Here is an 18,291-nt window from a genome sequence, read left to right on the forward strand (position 1 = left end):
GGCGCTCGGTATGCCCTGGCACTCGGTATGCCCTCGCACTCGGTACGGCTCACACTTGGTGTGCCCTTCCACTCGGTATGCCCTCGCACTCGGTGTGCCCTCGCACTCGGTGTGCCCTTGCACTCGGTATGCCCTCGCACTCGGTATGCCCTCGCACTCGGTGTGCCCTCGCACTTGGTATGCCCTCCAGGCCGCCCGATCGTCTGATTGCAGCACCATAAAGAAGAATTAACAACACAGGAACTTTCTCCGCAACCCTCGATAGCATGGTACCTGCAATACCTGGTCCTACCAGAAAAAGGCGACAGCAATACTGGCCATCACCCCGCTGGCATTTTTTTTTAACAGGGGGTGAATGTGGTAATACCAGGTATTGCGGTACCAGAGAGAGGAATAACCATTGGCTAGACCGCGGGGTCTACCATTGGGCAATGTATATAGCCCCGCCCTGAGAGGTGGGGTATAAGAACCAGTGCCGTCCCCAGCAGCCTTCACTTCTGTAACTTCGCTGCTGGGTACAGGTCTATCTGATTAAAGCTGAATCGATTAGACTTCACATGGACTCAAGCGTATTGATTGTGCATCAATTTAATCAGATAAGTACTTCTGAAGGATGGATCTCCGCATCAAGCCGGCGTGCCTTCAGCTCAGCCCGCACGCAGAAAACTCCACCGAGAATTTTAAGCATTGGCTGGCGTTCTTCCAGAGCTACCGCGAGACGGCTGCCGACACCCCCACGGAAAGGCAGAAAATGCACCTCCTACACTCGCGGGTCGACCCGGCGATCTACCCCCTGATCGAAGGGGCGGCGAACTATGATAAAGCCATGGAACTGCTGGAAGGACACTACGTTCGTCCACTTAATCAGGTCTACGCCCGTCACCTGCTGGCAACGAGACGGCAGAGCCCACATGAGACGCTAGAAGATTTCTACAGGGCGCTGATCGTGCTGGGCCAAAACTGCGGCTGCCCAGCGGTGACGGCGAACGAGCACTCTGAACATTTAATTCGAGACGCCTTCGTGGCAGGTATGATATCCCCCGATATTCGCCGAAGGCTGCTCGAAATGGAGACGCTGGGCCTCGCCGAGGCCCGGGCCCTGGCAGGGTCTATGGACATGGCGTACAGAAACGCCCTGGCGTATGCCCCCGCGTGCACTGCGCCCCCCTGAGCTGCATGGCACCCCGCTGCGGCAGCCGGCCCGACTTACCCGCCTAACCCCCAGACTTACCCGCAAACTCCGCAAGCCTGCGCGGCAAGGCGCCCCGCTACCGCCGCCGGCCAACGCTGCTTCTTCTGCGGCCAGGCGAATCACCCGCGCGCGTGCTGCCCGGCCCGCACCATCATCTGCAAAGGGTGCGGCAAGAAAGGCCACTTTGCCGCGGTCTGTCTCGCCCGCGCGGTGAACACGGTGTCCAGCGACTACCCTCAGCCATTCCTCCAGCCGCCCGCCGTGCAACCACAGCCGTTCCTCCACGCCCCGACCATTCCAGGCCCACCGCGGCACTCCCATTTCCCAGCCCCGCCGGCCCAACGCGCACCGCAGTTTTTGCCCCGCCAGGCAGCGTCACACTGGAGCAGCATGCGCCGCTAGTTTACTCCTCCCCGCCCAAAACGCCGCAGCTCCACGCCCCGACCGCCCACCTCTCCCCGCCCCGCGCCATGGCCGCGGTCTTCTGCACACCCGGAACGACGCAGCACGCCCCGCTCCGGGCCCCGACCGGCCAGCGCTCACCGCCCAGAATGCCGCGGCACGCCCGGCTCCAGCGCTCACCTCCACCCCCCTGCCCTAGGGCCACGGCCGACCCACGGGCGCAGTCTTTCTGGCGAGTCCCGGCCGTCGAAGGCCCACCTCCGCCAGTTTGCTCCTCCCCGCCGCCATCTTCCGCGTCCCCGGACTCCACGCGCGATCCATGGTCGGCGCCATCTTGGATGGGGCCTCAAGCTCCCAGCGCGGCTGTCTACACGCCGCCCGACCAAAACCCTTTGTTGCAGCTGGCCTCCGCCTCGTGGGAGCAGAGTGCGCCGCCATTTTGTCCCTCCCTGCCGCCATTTTGTTTCTCCCCGCCACCATCCTCGGAGTCCCCAGACTCCATGTGCGAGCCATGGACGGTATCATCTTGGATGGGGCCTCAAGCCCCCAACACGGCTGACGATGCGCTGCCCGATTTTCACTCCTTGCTGCAGCTGGCCTCCGTCACCCTGGACCAGAGTCGGCCCCGAACGCTAGCAAAGGCCACCACGACGATCGGCATCAACGGCCACGTGACGTCATGCTTCATCGACTCCGGGAGCACGGAGAGTTTCGTCCACCCCGACACGGTAAGGCGCTGTTCTCTGGTCACCTACCCCACCCAACAAAGGATCTCCCTGGCCTCCGGGTCACACGCGGTGCAGATAAAAGGGTTCTGCCTCGCGAACCTCACCGTCCAAGGCAGGAAATTCCGCAATTTCCGCCTATACGTGCTGCCGCACCTCTGCGCAGCCACCCTTCTAGGACTGGATTTCCAGTGCCACCTACAAAGCCTTACTTTTAAATTCGGCGGCCCTATACCCCCCCTTACTGTTTGCGGCCTCGCGAGCCTTAAGGTCGACCCGCCTTCCCTGTTTGCGAACCTCACCCCGGACTGCAAACCCGTCGCCACCAGGAGCAGACGGTACAGCGCCCAGGACCGGACCTTCATCAGGTCCGAGGTCCAAAGGCTGCTGAAGGAAGGGGTCATCGAAGCGACTAACAGCCCCTGGAGAGCTCAAGTAGTGGTGGTAAAGACCGGGGAGAAACATAGGATGGTCATAGACTATAGCCAGACCATCAACCGGTTTACGCAACTGGACGCGTACCCCCTCCCTCGTATAGCCGACCTGGTTAACAGGATCGCGCAATACAAAGTCTTCTCCACGGTGGATCTCAAGTTTGCCTACCACCAGCTACCCCTCCGTACTAGTGACCGCCAGTACACTGCCTTCAAAGCAGATGGGCGGCTCTACCACTTTTGAAGGGTTCCCTTCGGTGTCACAAACGGGGTCTCGGTCTTCCAGCGTGAGATGGACCGAATGGTTGTCCGGTACGGCTTACACGCAACGTTCCCGTATCTTGACAACGTCACCTTCTGCGGCCATGACCAGCAGGCCCACGACACCAACCTCCGTAAATTTCTCCAGACCGCGCACCTCCTGAATCTGACCTACAATAAGGAGAAGTGCGTGTTTAGCACCGACCGTCTAGCCATCCTAGGCTACCTAGTGCGAAATGGAGTCATAGGCCCCGACCCCGAACGCATGCGCCCCCTTATGGAGTTCCCCCTCCCTCACTGCCCCAAGGCCCTAAAGCGCTGCCTCGGCTTCTCGGATACTCGGTATGCCCTTGCACTCGATGTGCCCTTGCACTCGGTATGCCCTCATACCCAGAATGCCTCACACACGGTATGCCCTCGCACTCGGTGTGCCCTCGCACACGGTGCGTCCTCACATTCAGTGTGCCCCCCCCACCACCTCTTTTACTACCCTCCCTAATCTTATTGAAACATCTGTAACCAGGGACCTCCAACAACCATTTCTGCCCCTCTTCTATCCAAGTTTCCGTGATGGCCACCACAGCGTAGTCCCAAGTACCGATCCATGCCTTAAGTTCACCCACCTTATTCCTGATGCTTCTTGCGTTGAAGTATACACACTTCAACCCATCTCCGTGCCTGCAAGTACTCTCCTTTGTCAGTGTTCCCTTCCCCACTGCCTCACTACACGCTTTGCCGTCCTGAATATCGGCTACCTTAGTTGCTGGACTACAAATCTGGTTCCCATTCCCCTGCCAAATTAGCTTAAACCCTCCCGAAGAGTACGAGAAAACCTCCCTCCCAGGATATTGGTGCCCCTCTGGTTCAGATGCAACCCGTCCTGCTTGTACAGGTCCCACCTTCCCCAGAATACGCTCCAATTATCCAAATACCTGAAGCCCTCCCTCCTACATCATTCCTGCAGCCACGTGTTCAGCTGCACTCTCTCCCTATTCCTAGCCTCGCTATCACGTGGCACCGGCAACAAACCAGAGATGACAACTCTGTCTGTCCTGGCTTTTAACTTCCAGCCTAACTCCCTGAACTTGTTTATTACCTCCACACCCCTTTTCCCACCTACGTCGTTGATACCAATGTGCACCACGACTTCTGGCTGCTCACCCTTCCTCTTAAGGATCCTGAAGACACAAGACATCCCTGGCCCTTGCACCCAGGACGCAAAATACCTTCCGGGAGTCTCGCTCGCGACCACAGAATCTCCTATCTATTCCCCTAACCATTGACTCTCCTATTACTATTGCTTTTCTATTCTCCCCCCTTCCCTTCTGAGCCCCAGAGCCAGACTCAGTGCCAGACACCTGGCCGCTATGGCCTTCCCCCAGTAGGTCATCCCCCACAACAGCATCCAAAACTGTATACTTGTTTTGAGGGGGAACGGCCACGAGGGATCCCTGCACTGTCTGCCTGTTTGTTTTCTTTCCCCTGACTGTAACCCAGCTACTCTTGTCCTGTACCTTGGGTGTGGTTACCTCCCTGTAACTCTTCCCTATAACCCGCTCTGCGTCCCGGATGATCCGAAGTTCATCCAGCTCCAGCTCCAGTTCCCTAACACGGTCTCTGAAGAGCTGGAGTTGGGTGCACTTCCTGCAGGTATAGTCAGCGGGGACACCGGTGGTATCCCTCACCATCCACATCCTACAGGAGGAGCATGCAACTGGCCTAGCCGCCATCCCCTCTTACCTTACCGAATATAGCTGCCGTGTGGACCAACTGGACCTCCGCCCTCCGACTCTGCTCCCAGTCAGCTGCACTCAGTGTAAACTCCTGGCTCCCTTCTCGCTCTTTGCAGAAATGTAGGAAACAAAATGAAAGGAGCACCTTACTCCCTCCTCACCTAACACCCTCTGTCACAAAACTCTCACTATAGCACTCAAATGCACCAAATTCAGCACTCCCTCAGTCACCAAACTCTCACTATAGCACTCAAATGCACCAAATTCAGCACTCAGTGCAAACAAAGTCTGCACTGTAGGGGATCACTTTTATACTGTGAATCTAGCCTCTGAAAACTGGCCTAATCCAATTAATTAATCAACAAGCTCCAGCTGCAAGTACCTACAAGTAGAACCTTTGTTTAAAGCTGACTGAAAATTCACCTTCTTCTAAACCAAACAGCAACTTTTAAGTTCATTAACTAAATAAAAGAAAGACTAGACTTTCAGATAAAAATGAAGCCTTATACTCCCTCAGTCACCAAACTCTCACTATAGCACTCAAATGCACCAAATTCAGCACTCAGTACAAACCTCGCACTCGGTATGCTCCACACTCAGTATGCCCTCGCACTCGGTGTGCCCTCGCACTCGGTGTGCCCTCACACTCGGTGTGCCCTTGCACTCGGTATGCCCCCGCACTCGGTATGGGTATTGGGGCCACAGCTGTTCTCTTTATATATTAACGATCTAGATGACGGGACTGGGGGCATTCTGGCTAAGTTTGCCGATGATACAAAGATAGGTGGAGGGGCAGGTAGTATGGAGGAGGTGGGGAGGCTGCAGAAAGATTTAGACAGTTTAGGAGAGTGGTCCAAGAAATGGCTGATGAAATTCAACGTGGGCAAGTGCGAGGTCTTGCACTTTGGAAAAAAGAATAGAGGCATGGACTATTTTCTAAACGGTGACAAAATTCATAATGCTGAAGTGCAATGGGACTTGGGAGTCCTAGTCCAGGATTCTCTAAAGGTAAACTTGCAGGTTGAGTCCGTAATTAAGAAAGCAAATGCAATGTTGTCATTCATCTCAAGAGGCTTGGAATATAAAAGCAGGGATGTACTTCTGAAGCTTTATAAAACATTAGTTAGGCCCCATTTAGAATACTGTGAGCAACTTTGGGCCCCACACCTCAGGAAGGACATACTGGCACTGGAGCGGGTCCAGCGGAGATTCACACGGATGATCCCAGGAATGGTAGGCCTAACATACGATGAACGTCTGAGGATCCTGGGATTATATTCATTGGAGTTTAGGAGGTTGAGGGGAGATCTAATAGAAACTTACAAGATAATGTATGGCTTAGATAGGGTGGATGTAGAGAAGTTGTTTCCATTAGCAGGGGAGACTAGGACCCGGGGGCACAGCCATAGAATAAAAGGGAGTCACTTTAGAACAGGGATGAGGAGAAATTTCTTCAGCCAGAGAGTGGTGGGTCTGTGGAATTCATTGCCACAGAGGGCGGTGGAGGCCGGGACGTTGAGTGTCTTTAAGACAGAAGTTGATAAATTCTTGATTTCTCGAGGAATTAAGGGCTATGGAGAGAGAGCGGGTAAATGGAGTTGAAATCAGCCATGATTGAATGGTGGAGTGGACTCGATGGGCCGAATGGCCTTACTTCCGCTCCTATGTCTTATGGTCTTATGGTCTTGCAAGGGGTGCCCTCGCACTCGGTATGCCCTCGCACTCGGTGTGCCCTTGCACTCGGTATGCCCTCGCACTCGGTATGCCCTCGCACTCAGGGTGCCCTTGCACTCGGTATGCCCTCGCACTCGGTGCGTCCTCGCACTTGGGATGCCCTTGCACTCAGTATGCCCTCACACTCAGTGTGCCCTCACACTCGGTATGCCCTCGCACTCGGTATGCCCTCGCACTCGGTATGCCATCACACTCGGTGTGCCCTTGCACTCGGTATGCCCTCACACTCGGTATGCCCTGATACTCGATGTGCCCTCGCACTCGGTGTGCCCTGATACTCGGTGTGTCCTCGCACTAGATGTGCCCTTGCACTCAGTATGCCCTCATACCCGGTATGCCTCACACTCAGTATGCCCTCGCACTCGGTAGGCCTTCGCACTCGGTATGCCGTCACACTCGGTGTGCCCTCGCACTCGGTATGCCATTACACTCGGTATGCCCTCGCACTCGGTATGCCCTCACACTCAGTATGCCCTCGCACCCGGCATGCCCTTGCACTCGGTATGCCCTCGCACCCGGCATGCCCTCGCACTCGGTATGCCCTCGCACCCAGCATGCCCTCGCACTCGGTATGCCAACACACTCGGTGTGCCCTCGCACTCGGTATGCCATTACATTCGGTATGCCCTCGCACCCGGCATGCCCTCGCACTCGGTATGCCATTACACTCGGTATGTCCTTGCACCCAGGTCCCCGCACCAATCCCTCATACTCGCCCCTCATACAACCACTAAGCATAAAATACAGCAAATAACAACACATACCAACACCAATAGTTCATAAAAGCAAATTACTGTGGATGCTGGCATCTGAAACCAAAGGAAAAATGCTGGAAAGTCTCAGCAGATCTGGCAGCATCTGTAGGGAGAGGAAAGAGCTCACGTTTCGAGTCCAGGTGACCCTTTTTCAAAGCTAAAGACAGAGAAAGTGGGAAATATTTATACTGTGGAGTGAGAATGAAAGATGAGTGATAGCCACAGAAACCCAGGGAAACCGGGTGCTAATGGCCACAGAAACCAAGGGGAAAGAGTGCTAATGGCAGTCCCCAGAGAGAACAAAAGATGTGAAAGGCCAAACTGCAGAGAAACTAACATCAGAGGGTAAACTGTGACAGATGTAGATGTGGGGGAGGGGAAGGGGGAAGGAAAGGAGAGAAAGGGTAAGGAAAGGTGGATAAGATGGGGGGGGGGGGGCAGGGGGTAAATATATATAAAGAAAGGCAAGAGAGAAAGAAATGGCAAAAGATAGTTAAAATTAAATGGGATCGAAACAAATGGGGCGAAGTGGGGTAGAGCTAATCACCTGAAGTTGTTGAATTTGATGTTGAGACCGGAAGGCTGTAGCGTGCCTAACGGGAAGATGAGATGTTGTTCCTCCAGTTTGCGTTGAGCTTCACTGGAACATTGCAACAGGCCAAGGACAGATATGTGGGCATGGGAGCAGGGTCTTGTGTTAAAATGGCAAGCAACGGGAAAGTCAGGGTACAGACTGAAGGTGCTCAGCAAAGCGATCACCCAGTCTGCGTTTGGTCTCTCTGATATAGAGGAGACCACATTGTGAGCAGCAAATGCAATAGACCAAATTGGAAGAGGTGCAAGTGAAATGCTGCTCAACCTGCAATGAGTGTTTTGGGCCTGGGATGTTAGCATGGAAGAGGTAAAAGGGCAGGTGTTACACCTTCTGTAATTGCATGGGAAGGTCCCATGGGTGATGGGAGAGGTGTTGGGTATGGTGGATGAGTGGGCTAGATTACCTTGGAGGGAACGGTCTCTGCGATTCATGCTGATGAACCAACAGTTCATGCTGATCTCAAATCGGGAGCAGCATGTAACCTTGAACATAAAAAGTCACCAACAGTTCGCAAGGCATCCCAATACGATCTCCAAGGTGTCCAGACCAAGTGAGCTGCCACCCTCCTCCTCCTGCAGTCCCGACATCCGGTCATCTGCACTGCCCAGTCCTTGGTTTGCAGTAAGCCACTTAGTTAAAACAGCCGCCACCTCCCTTCCTTCCTCCCACACTTCAGGCAACAGAAGCAAAGAGATGGCAGCAATTAGACACAGCAGCCAAATGTCAACAATGGTAGTCAGGCATCCCCCTCTCTCTCCCTCTGGCAGGTCCCAGCAGTAGGTTCCTTCAACAGAAACAGTCTGTTTTGAAAAGCCACACTGAACAGAGGGGTGGGGAGACACCTCTCCCCTTTCTGCAGGCCAGCAGCGGGCCTGTTCGCAGCCTTCCTTTGCCTCCCTCCAGGCTGTAGAAGCAGAAAAAGGCAGCAGCAAACATAGCAAAACCCCAGGTCTGCAAGCAGTTTTGCAGCCAAGACAGCAGGAGAGCACAAAGACGCACAACCCGCAGCCACTTAGAGGCCCAGGAGAATGTGAGCTCCCCCGATAAGGGGGCGGAACAATTTTTATCTTTTTCCGTTGTATAAATAGAGCTGGCCAATTAGGTACTGGCTGGAGAGAACATGAGTAGCGAAATTAGTGTAAATAAAGTTAAGTTCCATTTGACTCACAAACTCGTGTTGGACTCATCGTGGCCATCACAAAAGTTAACTTTATTTATAAGTGCCATTTGAACTGTATTGGATTGCTTAATTGGAGTTAGTAGCAGGCATAGATGGTTCGTTTTAGTTTTTGCTGGTGTTTAGGAACTGATTAACTGAATATTGTAAAACTATTTCTTTGATGTCAATGTGTTTATTCCTGTGTTTAAATTAAAGTTTGTTTTAATGTAAAAAGTACCTATTGATCAGCGTCAGCACTCCTGGACTGAAGTATCCTGTCCTCACAGTTTTACAAATAGAAAAATTGTTTGGGGTTGTCATCTGGTAGCCTAACAATTATTGGGATCAGGTCTGGTGTCCGAGAAATATTAATAAATATTCAGAGATTTTGATGTACTTCCAAGCGTAAAAATTGAAAGCAAGAACATAACAAACATGTGGTACTCTGACTATGCAGCGCTACTTGCAGAACCAGAAGAGGAAGAGAGGCCCTACACATTATCATAGATGAGCAAAATCTATAAGTTTAGAATATGGATTGAGTATGAGCACCAAAAATACAACAATGGTAATTAGAAGGAATATATTAGAAGAAACTAGAGCAAAGATAGAAGCAGAGGGTGTCACATTTGGAAAAGTAGATACGTTTTATATTTAGGACAAATGATAACAGAATCCAGTCATAGAATCCCGACAATGCAGAAGGAGGCAATTCAGCCCATCGAGTCTGCACTGACCTTCTAAAGGGCATCCTACCTAGAGTCAGGCCCCCACCCGATCCCCGTAACCTCACCGAACCTTTTGGACACTAAGGGGTAATTTATCATGGGCCAATCCACCGAACCTGCACATCTTTGGACTGTGGGAGGAAACCGGAGCACCCGGAGGAAACCCATGCAGACACAGGAAGAACGTACAAACGCCACCCAGTCACCCGAGGCCAAATTGAGTCTGGGTCCCTGGCACTGTGAGGCAGCAGTGCTAACCACTATGCCACTGTGCCACCCTTTTGAAGCAGAAGTTAGATGAAAGATAGGGCTAGCCAGACGTAATTTCATAAAGATGAAGAATGTGTTACCAACAAAAAAACTCAAGCTTTTAAAAGGAAAAGAAAAACCTTGGATGCTACATTCTATCCACTTTCCTGTATGCCTCAGAAACCTGGACAATAAATAAAGATCTGTGAAAGAGAATAGAGATCTTTGAAATGTGGATGCTAAGATCTGTGTTTAAAATTCCATATACAGACCATTAGACATACAAAGATGGGCTTGAAATTACAAGAACAAAAAAGAACTCTAGAGAGTGACATCCAGAAATGAAAATGTCAGTATTTTGGCCATTTGAGTAGAGCTGAAAAGCTTTGGTGATCTCCACTGGAGGCCAAGGTGGAGCACAGCAGAAAGAGACCTAGGCTTGCTGGATGGTGGATGTCACAGAGTGGTTGTAGATGGGCTACACTGAATGTGTGAGGATGGCGCAAGGCAAACCAGCATGACATATCTTGACAGCAGATTTCCTGGCAGGGGTAGCTACAAGCAGCAGCAGATAACAGCTGTTGTTATAAGTTGCACTGAAGAATAATATTAACAATAGTCTGCACATGTATCAGCTACCGATGGGTTCATAATACATTTTTAGAAACTTAAGCAATCCTATATAGGCTATTAAAAAGAGCCAATTGGTTAAATATAAGGAGCTAAATTTCCAAAGTGGAAGTGGACTTAACTTTCTTCTGTTATACACTAAGCACATTATTTGTACATGTAGGTTCCAGTTCGGATTTCCAGCTTTTGCCTAACGCCAAACAGAAGCCAGGGCTCAGCAAAACATCTGTACTTAGGATAATTCAGCAGCAACAGATCAAAACTGAGACCAGACAGCCCAAGTGCAGGTTTTGCTTGAATACAGACGTTCTGACTCTCAAACTGAACAATGCAACATCAACGTGTTCGAGAAAGCAAAATCATGGAAACTGGAGTCTTTTCTGTTAAAGGTGCCGCATTGCTCTGCTTCAATCTATGTGACCAACCTCTGGAGGTGCCTTGTAATCAAGATTGACTGAACATGCATAAATGCAAATAAAGGATGAGAAAAGATGATCTGGTCCATCAAGCCTGCCCTGCACACCATTAACCCATTCATACTAATTATGTAATCCCCTGAGAGACACAAAGGTGGGTGTTGGCATAACCAATGCACTCCTGAGATGACGCTGACTATTCTGAGACACTGGGCAGTATCTTAACTGTGAAGGGGAGCCAGTTCAGGTGTGTGCACGGTGTTGGATTCCCAAAATGTGATATCAGTTCGGGAACTCAACATCGTACCGGCCACTTCCGGGTTTCATCCGAGCAGGTTTGCAACGGGACGGGGTACCTCGGTCCAGAGCTCATCCTGGTGTTTTAACCATGCATTCTGACTTTTTCAGCCAGTGCACCTATCTCCTGAGGTGTCAGCAACTCATCCAAGTCAACAAAGGTGTGTGTACAGTGGTGCGTGCCTATTCAGTGATACTGAAGAGCTGTGGCCCTGCCCAGGCTGTTGCACATAGAACTCCTTCCCAGAAAGTGCTGTTACTGCTTGGTTGCCATATTAGGTGTCTGTTCACCTGCCTTGCATTTCACCCACTTGCAGCTGCATTTCGCTGCAGTCAGCCCTAAACACAGCATGGCAACAAAGTAAAGTAAAGTTGCCATAATCCTAGATCCCCTTATTAATCAAGAACCTATCTATCTCTGTTTTAAAGACACTCAGTGATTTGGCCTCCACAGCCTTCTGTGGCAAAGAGTTCCACAGATTCACCACCCTCAGGCTGAAGAAATTCCTCCTCATCTCTGTTTTAAAGAATCGTCCCTTTGGTCTGAGATTGTTTCCTCTGGTTCTAGTTTTTCCTACAAGTGGAAACATCCTCTCCACGTCCACTCTCTCCAGGCCTCGCAGTATCCTGTAAGTTTCAATAAGATCCCCCCTCATCCTTCTAAACTCCAACAAGTACAGACTCAGAGTCCTCAACCGTTCCTCACATGACAAGCTCTTCATTCCAGGGATCATTCTTGTGAACCTCTTCTGGATCCTTTCCACGGCCAGCACATCCTTCCTTACATACGGGGCCCAAAACTGCTCACAATACTCCAAATAGGGTCCGACCAGAGTCTTATACAGCCCCAGAAGTACATCACTGCTCTTGTATTCTAGCCCTCTCGACATGAATGCGAACATTGCATTTGCCTTCCTAACTGCCGACTGAACCTGCACGTTAACCTTAAGAGAATTATGTACAAGGACTCCCAAGTCCCTTGGGAACATGGCAATGACTTCTGCATGTATGGATCGCTGATGCGGAGCAACAGAAGTTATGGCAGCAGCAACTCTTGCTACTTTCTCCTCATTTCCATTTTGCTTTACAGGGCAGGGGATGGACATGGAAATCCAGCTCTGAGGAGGTAGTTTATTGCAGGCAGAGAGGATCAGCTCTCTCAACGTACGTGAGTACCAGTGCCTCAGAAAGCTCAGACTCTCATAACATGAAAGTAGACGCGGAGGTGTCTGGAAAGAGAGGAATGTGTGGAGCTGAATGGAGAGTTCTATAGAGTTTCATAGAATCCCTACATTGCAGAAGGAGGCCATTTGGCCCATTGAGTCTGCTACTTCAGTCCACTTCCCACCCTATATCTACAACCCCACCTAATCTGCACATCTTTGGATGCTAAGGGACAATTTAGCATGGCCAATGCACCTAACCTACACATGTTTAGATTGTGGGAGGAAACCGGAGCACCCGGAGGAAACCCATGCAGACATGGGAAGAACGTGCAGACACCACACAGAATCACAGAGCAGACAGTTCTGAGTTCTGCTACCCAGGAGAGTTCTGGGAAAGTCAGTATGTGGAACACCACTCGCTTTTCCTGCTCACCTGATGTCCAGTAACCTCTTGGGGCACTGCCTCTCAGTTGGAGCCAGGAAGCTACAGCTGCTGACTTCTTTGGTTACTTGCATGCTCATCTGCTTGGTTTGAGGTACTGGCCTCTTCCTCCCTCTTGGGAAAGATAGTCCTTCAGAGGTCACAGGAGAACCTTCAGTTGAGAGTGATAGTCCAAGGAAGCAACCTTCCCAGGCCTCCTCTCCATTTTATACTTGGCTGTAGCTTCAGGAATCTATGTTCAGTTCAGCAATACTGACCTAACTGAGCCATGGCAAAGCCTGCTACAGATTCCAATGGGTCTCAATCCACTATGTATTCTGTAGTTTTGGCTGGAATTATCATGTCAAAATTCCACCCACTGTATGGGTCAGAGGACAGGACAAAGTCATGCTACACACCAAAAGTATTTTTTATTTGACCTTCTAAAGCATGGATACATTTTTCTGCTTATTCCAGTATGCAGGCAACATACTTCTGAAACACACATTTCAAAGTGTAAAAGTAGATTGGCAAGAGAAGGCAGAAATGTTATGATCTCTTCTGACCTACAACTAGAAATTTAAAAGAATGTGCAAACCTGCCTCAGCGATGATAATTAACATCCTGAGTCAACAATCATTAGACCTGTTGACCTTAAATGGAGAGACCACTTCAAATGCAGCTTCCCCTTAATACAATATAGTAGAAAACACACCAATATAAACAGCACATCATCTGACCTATTATGAGCAATGATATAGGACACCTGCTAGATTCATAGATTTTACAGTGCAGGAGGGGGCCATTCAGCCCATTGAGTCTGCACCGGCCCTCGGAAAGAGCACCCTACCCAAGTCCAAACCTCCACCCTCCCCGTAAACCAGTAACCCCACCCAGCCTTTCTTTTGAACACCAAGGGCAATTTAGCATAGCCAATCCACCTAACCTGCACATCTTTGGATGTGGGAAGAAACCAGAACACTTGGAGGAAACCCACGCACACACGTGGAGAACGTGCAGACACCACACAGACAGTGACCCAAGCCGGGAATTGAACCTGGGACCCTGGAGCTGTGAAGCAACTGTGCTAACCACTGTGCTACCGTGCTTCCCTCAGATTGTTCAGTATATGAAAAGAAATACCTGGCTACAAGACTGTTAATGTTTAGACTCTGACGAAGAGTCATGCCGGGCTTTGTAGCCACCTAAAATGGCTGATTCCCTATTAATTTGGCCAAAACCCGATTTAAAATGGCTAACCGAAAAGGCTGATGGGAAAAGCAGCCAACAGGACACAAACGGACAGCTGCAGACAGAATAGCGTATTCGGCTCTGGGGAAGTTGGCCCAGATCGATACTCAAGACTATTAGCAGCACATCAACCCAGACATCTGCAGTTTAATCGGCTATCCCCGGGAACAATTGCAACATATTAGCAATTGAATGCCGGACCAGACCTGTCGGCGCCTGCAGTGGCCAAAACAAAGACAGGTGAACGACCACCCCCAGATCGAGGAATTGCCCTGTTATTGGACATATCGAACCCAGTGATTGGGAACAAGTCCAATCACTTGGGACTCAGGGTCAAGGGCCGCCCCGAGAGGTGGGAAGCCCCTGGGCCCTATAAAGTGAGGGGCCCAGTTCAGATCTCTCTCTCTCTCCCTTCTTCACCTGCTCGCAGCCTTCGCAAGAACCTTCAGCAAAGAACCGTAAGTTTGACTCCAGCGATCGCTACCCAATAAAGACTCCTAGCCATCGACCCGAATCAGCCTTTTGAATCCCGCGGGCCAGATCCGATTCGATAAGCCATTCATTTCCCTGACCTGGTGGGCCCTTCCTAAAGTTAAGTATTGGCCAGTAGTGATAGGGTTCTATATAGATAGTAGGATTATTGTGTAAGCATTAGTTGTTGTATATAATAAATGACCGTTGATTTCAATCTTACTAAGCGGTGTGCTGACTTATTAATCATAACTCGAGCTTGAACCACGTGACGGTATCAGAAAGATACCTGGCGACTTGTGAGCAAAGGTGACATAATCAGAGGTAATAAAACTGAGGCTAAAAAGAGCAACAGCTTGAAATATTAGCTCTGTGTCTCTCTCCACAGATGCTGCCAGACCTGCTGAGATTTACTAGCATTCTCTGTTTTTATTTCAGATGTCCAGCATCCACAGTATTTTGCTTTTATTTCATCAGTTTGAAAGGAGTTTGAGTTTTCAAAGAAATAATGCCTCGCCCCCCCTCCCACCACCAACATTGACTATCACCCCAATGACCAGGAAACTAATTTGATATGTGACAACTAATTGCAATTGAATTTTTTTTGTGTGTGTGTGTGTGTGTGTGTTTTTATAATATTCCCAATAGAATGGGTTTATTTTCACTGAGTGTATTTTTATTAATTATTATGTACGACTAAACAGGAAACCATTCCCCATCAGCCAAATAATCAATTATCACTATCAGCTCAATGATTGAGAACGGACAGGTTCATGCAGAACTTGTGTTTCTCATAATTTATTTATCCCAGTAAAATAATGTTCCAACGAAGAATACCGAAGCAACAGTGATAATCATCCGTGGTAACCACAAGCGTTCATTCTCACATCTAATGAAGAATAAATGGAAGTGAAAGGTACAGAAAATCGCATGGCCCTGTTATCCTGATGCAGCCTTTTAAGCACGAAAGCACATCAGAAAGATTTGAGTGCATTAATTTTATCCCACAACAATGAGCTGTGTTCCATTCAGCAGGCCACAAATGTATGAATAAAAAAGAACCTTTAGCAATAATAGAACCCCAAGAAACATTGTAGTATCTAAATTAATTGGAACAACATTAACCAGGCAGGGTGGAGACAGACGGAATGGGAGGATGTACAAACACCAGCATAGATTAGAGAAGCTGATTGGTCTGGTATGTAATTCGATGTAAAGTACTTGTCACCATGAGATTCGCTCAGAATTTGCTATTGCTGGTGTTCAGACAGAGAAAACATGTGGCAAGTGTAGAAAATGGTCGGATTTGTCACAAGTAGTCACACCACTCATAAACCCATAGTGAAATGCTCACACATGCCAACTCCACAGGATACACAATTTCACCCGTGAACCTGTTAATTGATGAAGATGGCTCTCGGAATTACTTGTGAGAGTTGTTTTTTTACACCAGTAACATATAGCCTCTGGTGAGATATTTTGGTGAAGAACCAACCCCTGTATCATGATGCACACAGCTTGGTTAAAAGCATACTGTTTAGCTTTGGAGTTTATTACAGCTACAAATTTGGAAACAATGTCATGTTGCTGCTTTATTTGAGCAAAAATCACCAAAATGATCCAATTGCTTATTTTTCCTTTGTATTGGAGTTGGAGCGAAATGAACCCTGAATATCTCCCACTGTCTCTCCCCCCTCAGTATCCACTTTCATCAGACAGGTGCTGCTGGGGGGCATGTCCGTTTGAGAGAATTGACTGACCCGACAATATCACTTGCTCAAAGTGAAATTCATTGTTTTAATCCACAGATTAACCATGGTTCTGAGATACATCTCAGGAGACAATGATTGAGCTCATCGTCCTGTCGAGTTAAGATTGTGGAATGGCACCTTTATCCGTAATATATATTCACAAGTTCCACTCAGTGCTCCTCTGCAGACAGAGTGTGAAATTGCTTTTTCCAGTTCCATTAGTTGGAGAATTTCTGCATCTACTCTACAACATGCTCGCCCGGCTCCACAATGTGGTATAAACAGCACCGGGCGCAATTGAAAATAAAAGTCGGTTTCCGAGCAATCGCCTGTCCCGCTAACAATATTGCAACAAGCCTACTTTTAAATACTCCAAACATCACAGCGTCAAACCACGCCGAGTTTACTGTGACCTAGTGGTAACTGGGTTAAACATTCCTTTGCCTCGGCAGTGCTAGAAGAATCCTAGGAAGACACGTTAACGGGAAGAAATGCATAGCTAAATTCGCAAAGTAAAAAGAAAGCCTAACAGGTTAAATCAGGGAAGATCAAAAGGGTGGTTGATAAATTGGTTCCCCTGTCTATACTAAAACATGAAGCCCCCATTATGAGTTGCTGCTCGTTTCCTGCGGGGTTATCGTTCACCCTCGATAGCATTGTCAATTTCAAAAAGTACATTAAGAAGGAAGGACTTGTCAAGTAAGAATCTAGTCAAATATTTGATGGATAAAGACCATGCATAATAAGAAAAATGCTCCTAGTGTAACACCATTGATAAGATCAGCCATTTCCCTTTTCAACAATGACCAACCAAACAGCGTTTACATGACTTATATTCCAGGTGATTCTGTCACCTCATACAGGGTTGTCACTTGCACAAGTATCCTCTCGTGGCAGATGGGATAATCGACTATTGAATAAAATAAGATCAGTGAGTGAAAAGTAGATTAAAGCCGCATTCACATAGCACGGTTTGTAAAACAAGGAGGAACTTGGAGCAGAGACATCAGTGCGAAAGTGGAAGTGCTCTGGTGATCAGTGCCTGGTCCTCGCGCGCGCGAATGCTCAGCATAATCTCTGCCCTTTTCTCAAATGCAGATTTGCAGACTGGCTAAAATTGGAATTGGATGAATTGGAAACCCAACTGCTTCTTGCAAAGTCTTTGTAAGTCGCTATCTTTTCCCGAATGTTTCATGCAAGCGAGCACGATCCGGCAAATGATTCAAAATTATTGTAGTTTGCACAAATGCAGCCAAATGACGCTGACATACTGAGAGAACTTTTGCAGTGATCAAAGGTACGACCGGACGGCGAGGGAGACACCGCCACCCATTGAAGACAGACACAGACGCCGACCTTATATATGTACCTGTTTCACATCATCAGGGAAAGGAAGAATCTCAGACCTTTCCACTTAATTATTTTAGACATTCAAAAATCCCATCTGCTGGAAAGACCATCTCCCCACACACACAAACACATACACTCTCTCTCTCTTTCAAGATAAATATTAAACTCCACTGAATATGTATAAGCACACATATAGAAACAAAGGCTGAAATGATCATACTTGTTCACTGTGAGGAGATTGGCCGCCCTTGAGTTGCTGCATCAAGCGGAGAGGGTGCAAACCAGGTCTGTGTGACAGTGCTGACTGCTGCTGACTGCCGCTGTACGCCCCTGGCGCCGGGAGCAGGCGCAAAACCACCAAGCACAACCGGCTTGACTGACAAGTCACCGTCGGAGCTATTGCATTATCACCCATTTGTACTGACACTTGACCGAGAAGTCGGCGCGCCAAATGTGACGAGGTGCGTTTTTCTTTCAGGGTTGACGGGATTGATAGACAGGCACACACACACACACACACACACAGATCCCAGTGTGGGCTGGCTGTGTGGGCTGCTTCTCTTTATTAGCT

The 18,291-nt window shown here is 49.1% G+C and overlaps 1 protein-coding gene across 2 annotated transcripts in view; it reads right to left on the reverse strand.

The window, feature by feature from the left end:
• htr1fa (5-hydroxytryptamine (serotonin) receptor 1Fa) overlaps nucleotides 1-18,076 on the reverse strand; it is a 212,947-nt gene extending 194,871 nt beyond the window's left edge. For both annotated transcript variants that reach the window (XR_011948634.1, XM_072513460.1), the window contains exon 1: nucleotides 17,941-18,076. The gene's annotated coding sequence lies outside the window, so the exon portion shown is untranslated. The remainder of the gene's footprint in view (nucleotides 1-17,940) is intronic.
• Between the last annotated feature and the right edge of the window lie 215 nt (nucleotides 18,077-18,291).

This window comes from Scyliorhinus torazame, chromosome 8, assembly GCF_047496885.1.
Source record: "Scyliorhinus torazame isolate Kashiwa2021f chromosome 8, sScyTor2.1, whole genome shotgun sequence".
In the NCBI taxonomy this organism is placed as follows: Eukaryota; Metazoa; Chordata; class Chondrichthyes; order Carcharhiniformes; family Scyliorhinidae; genus Scyliorhinus; species Scyliorhinus torazame.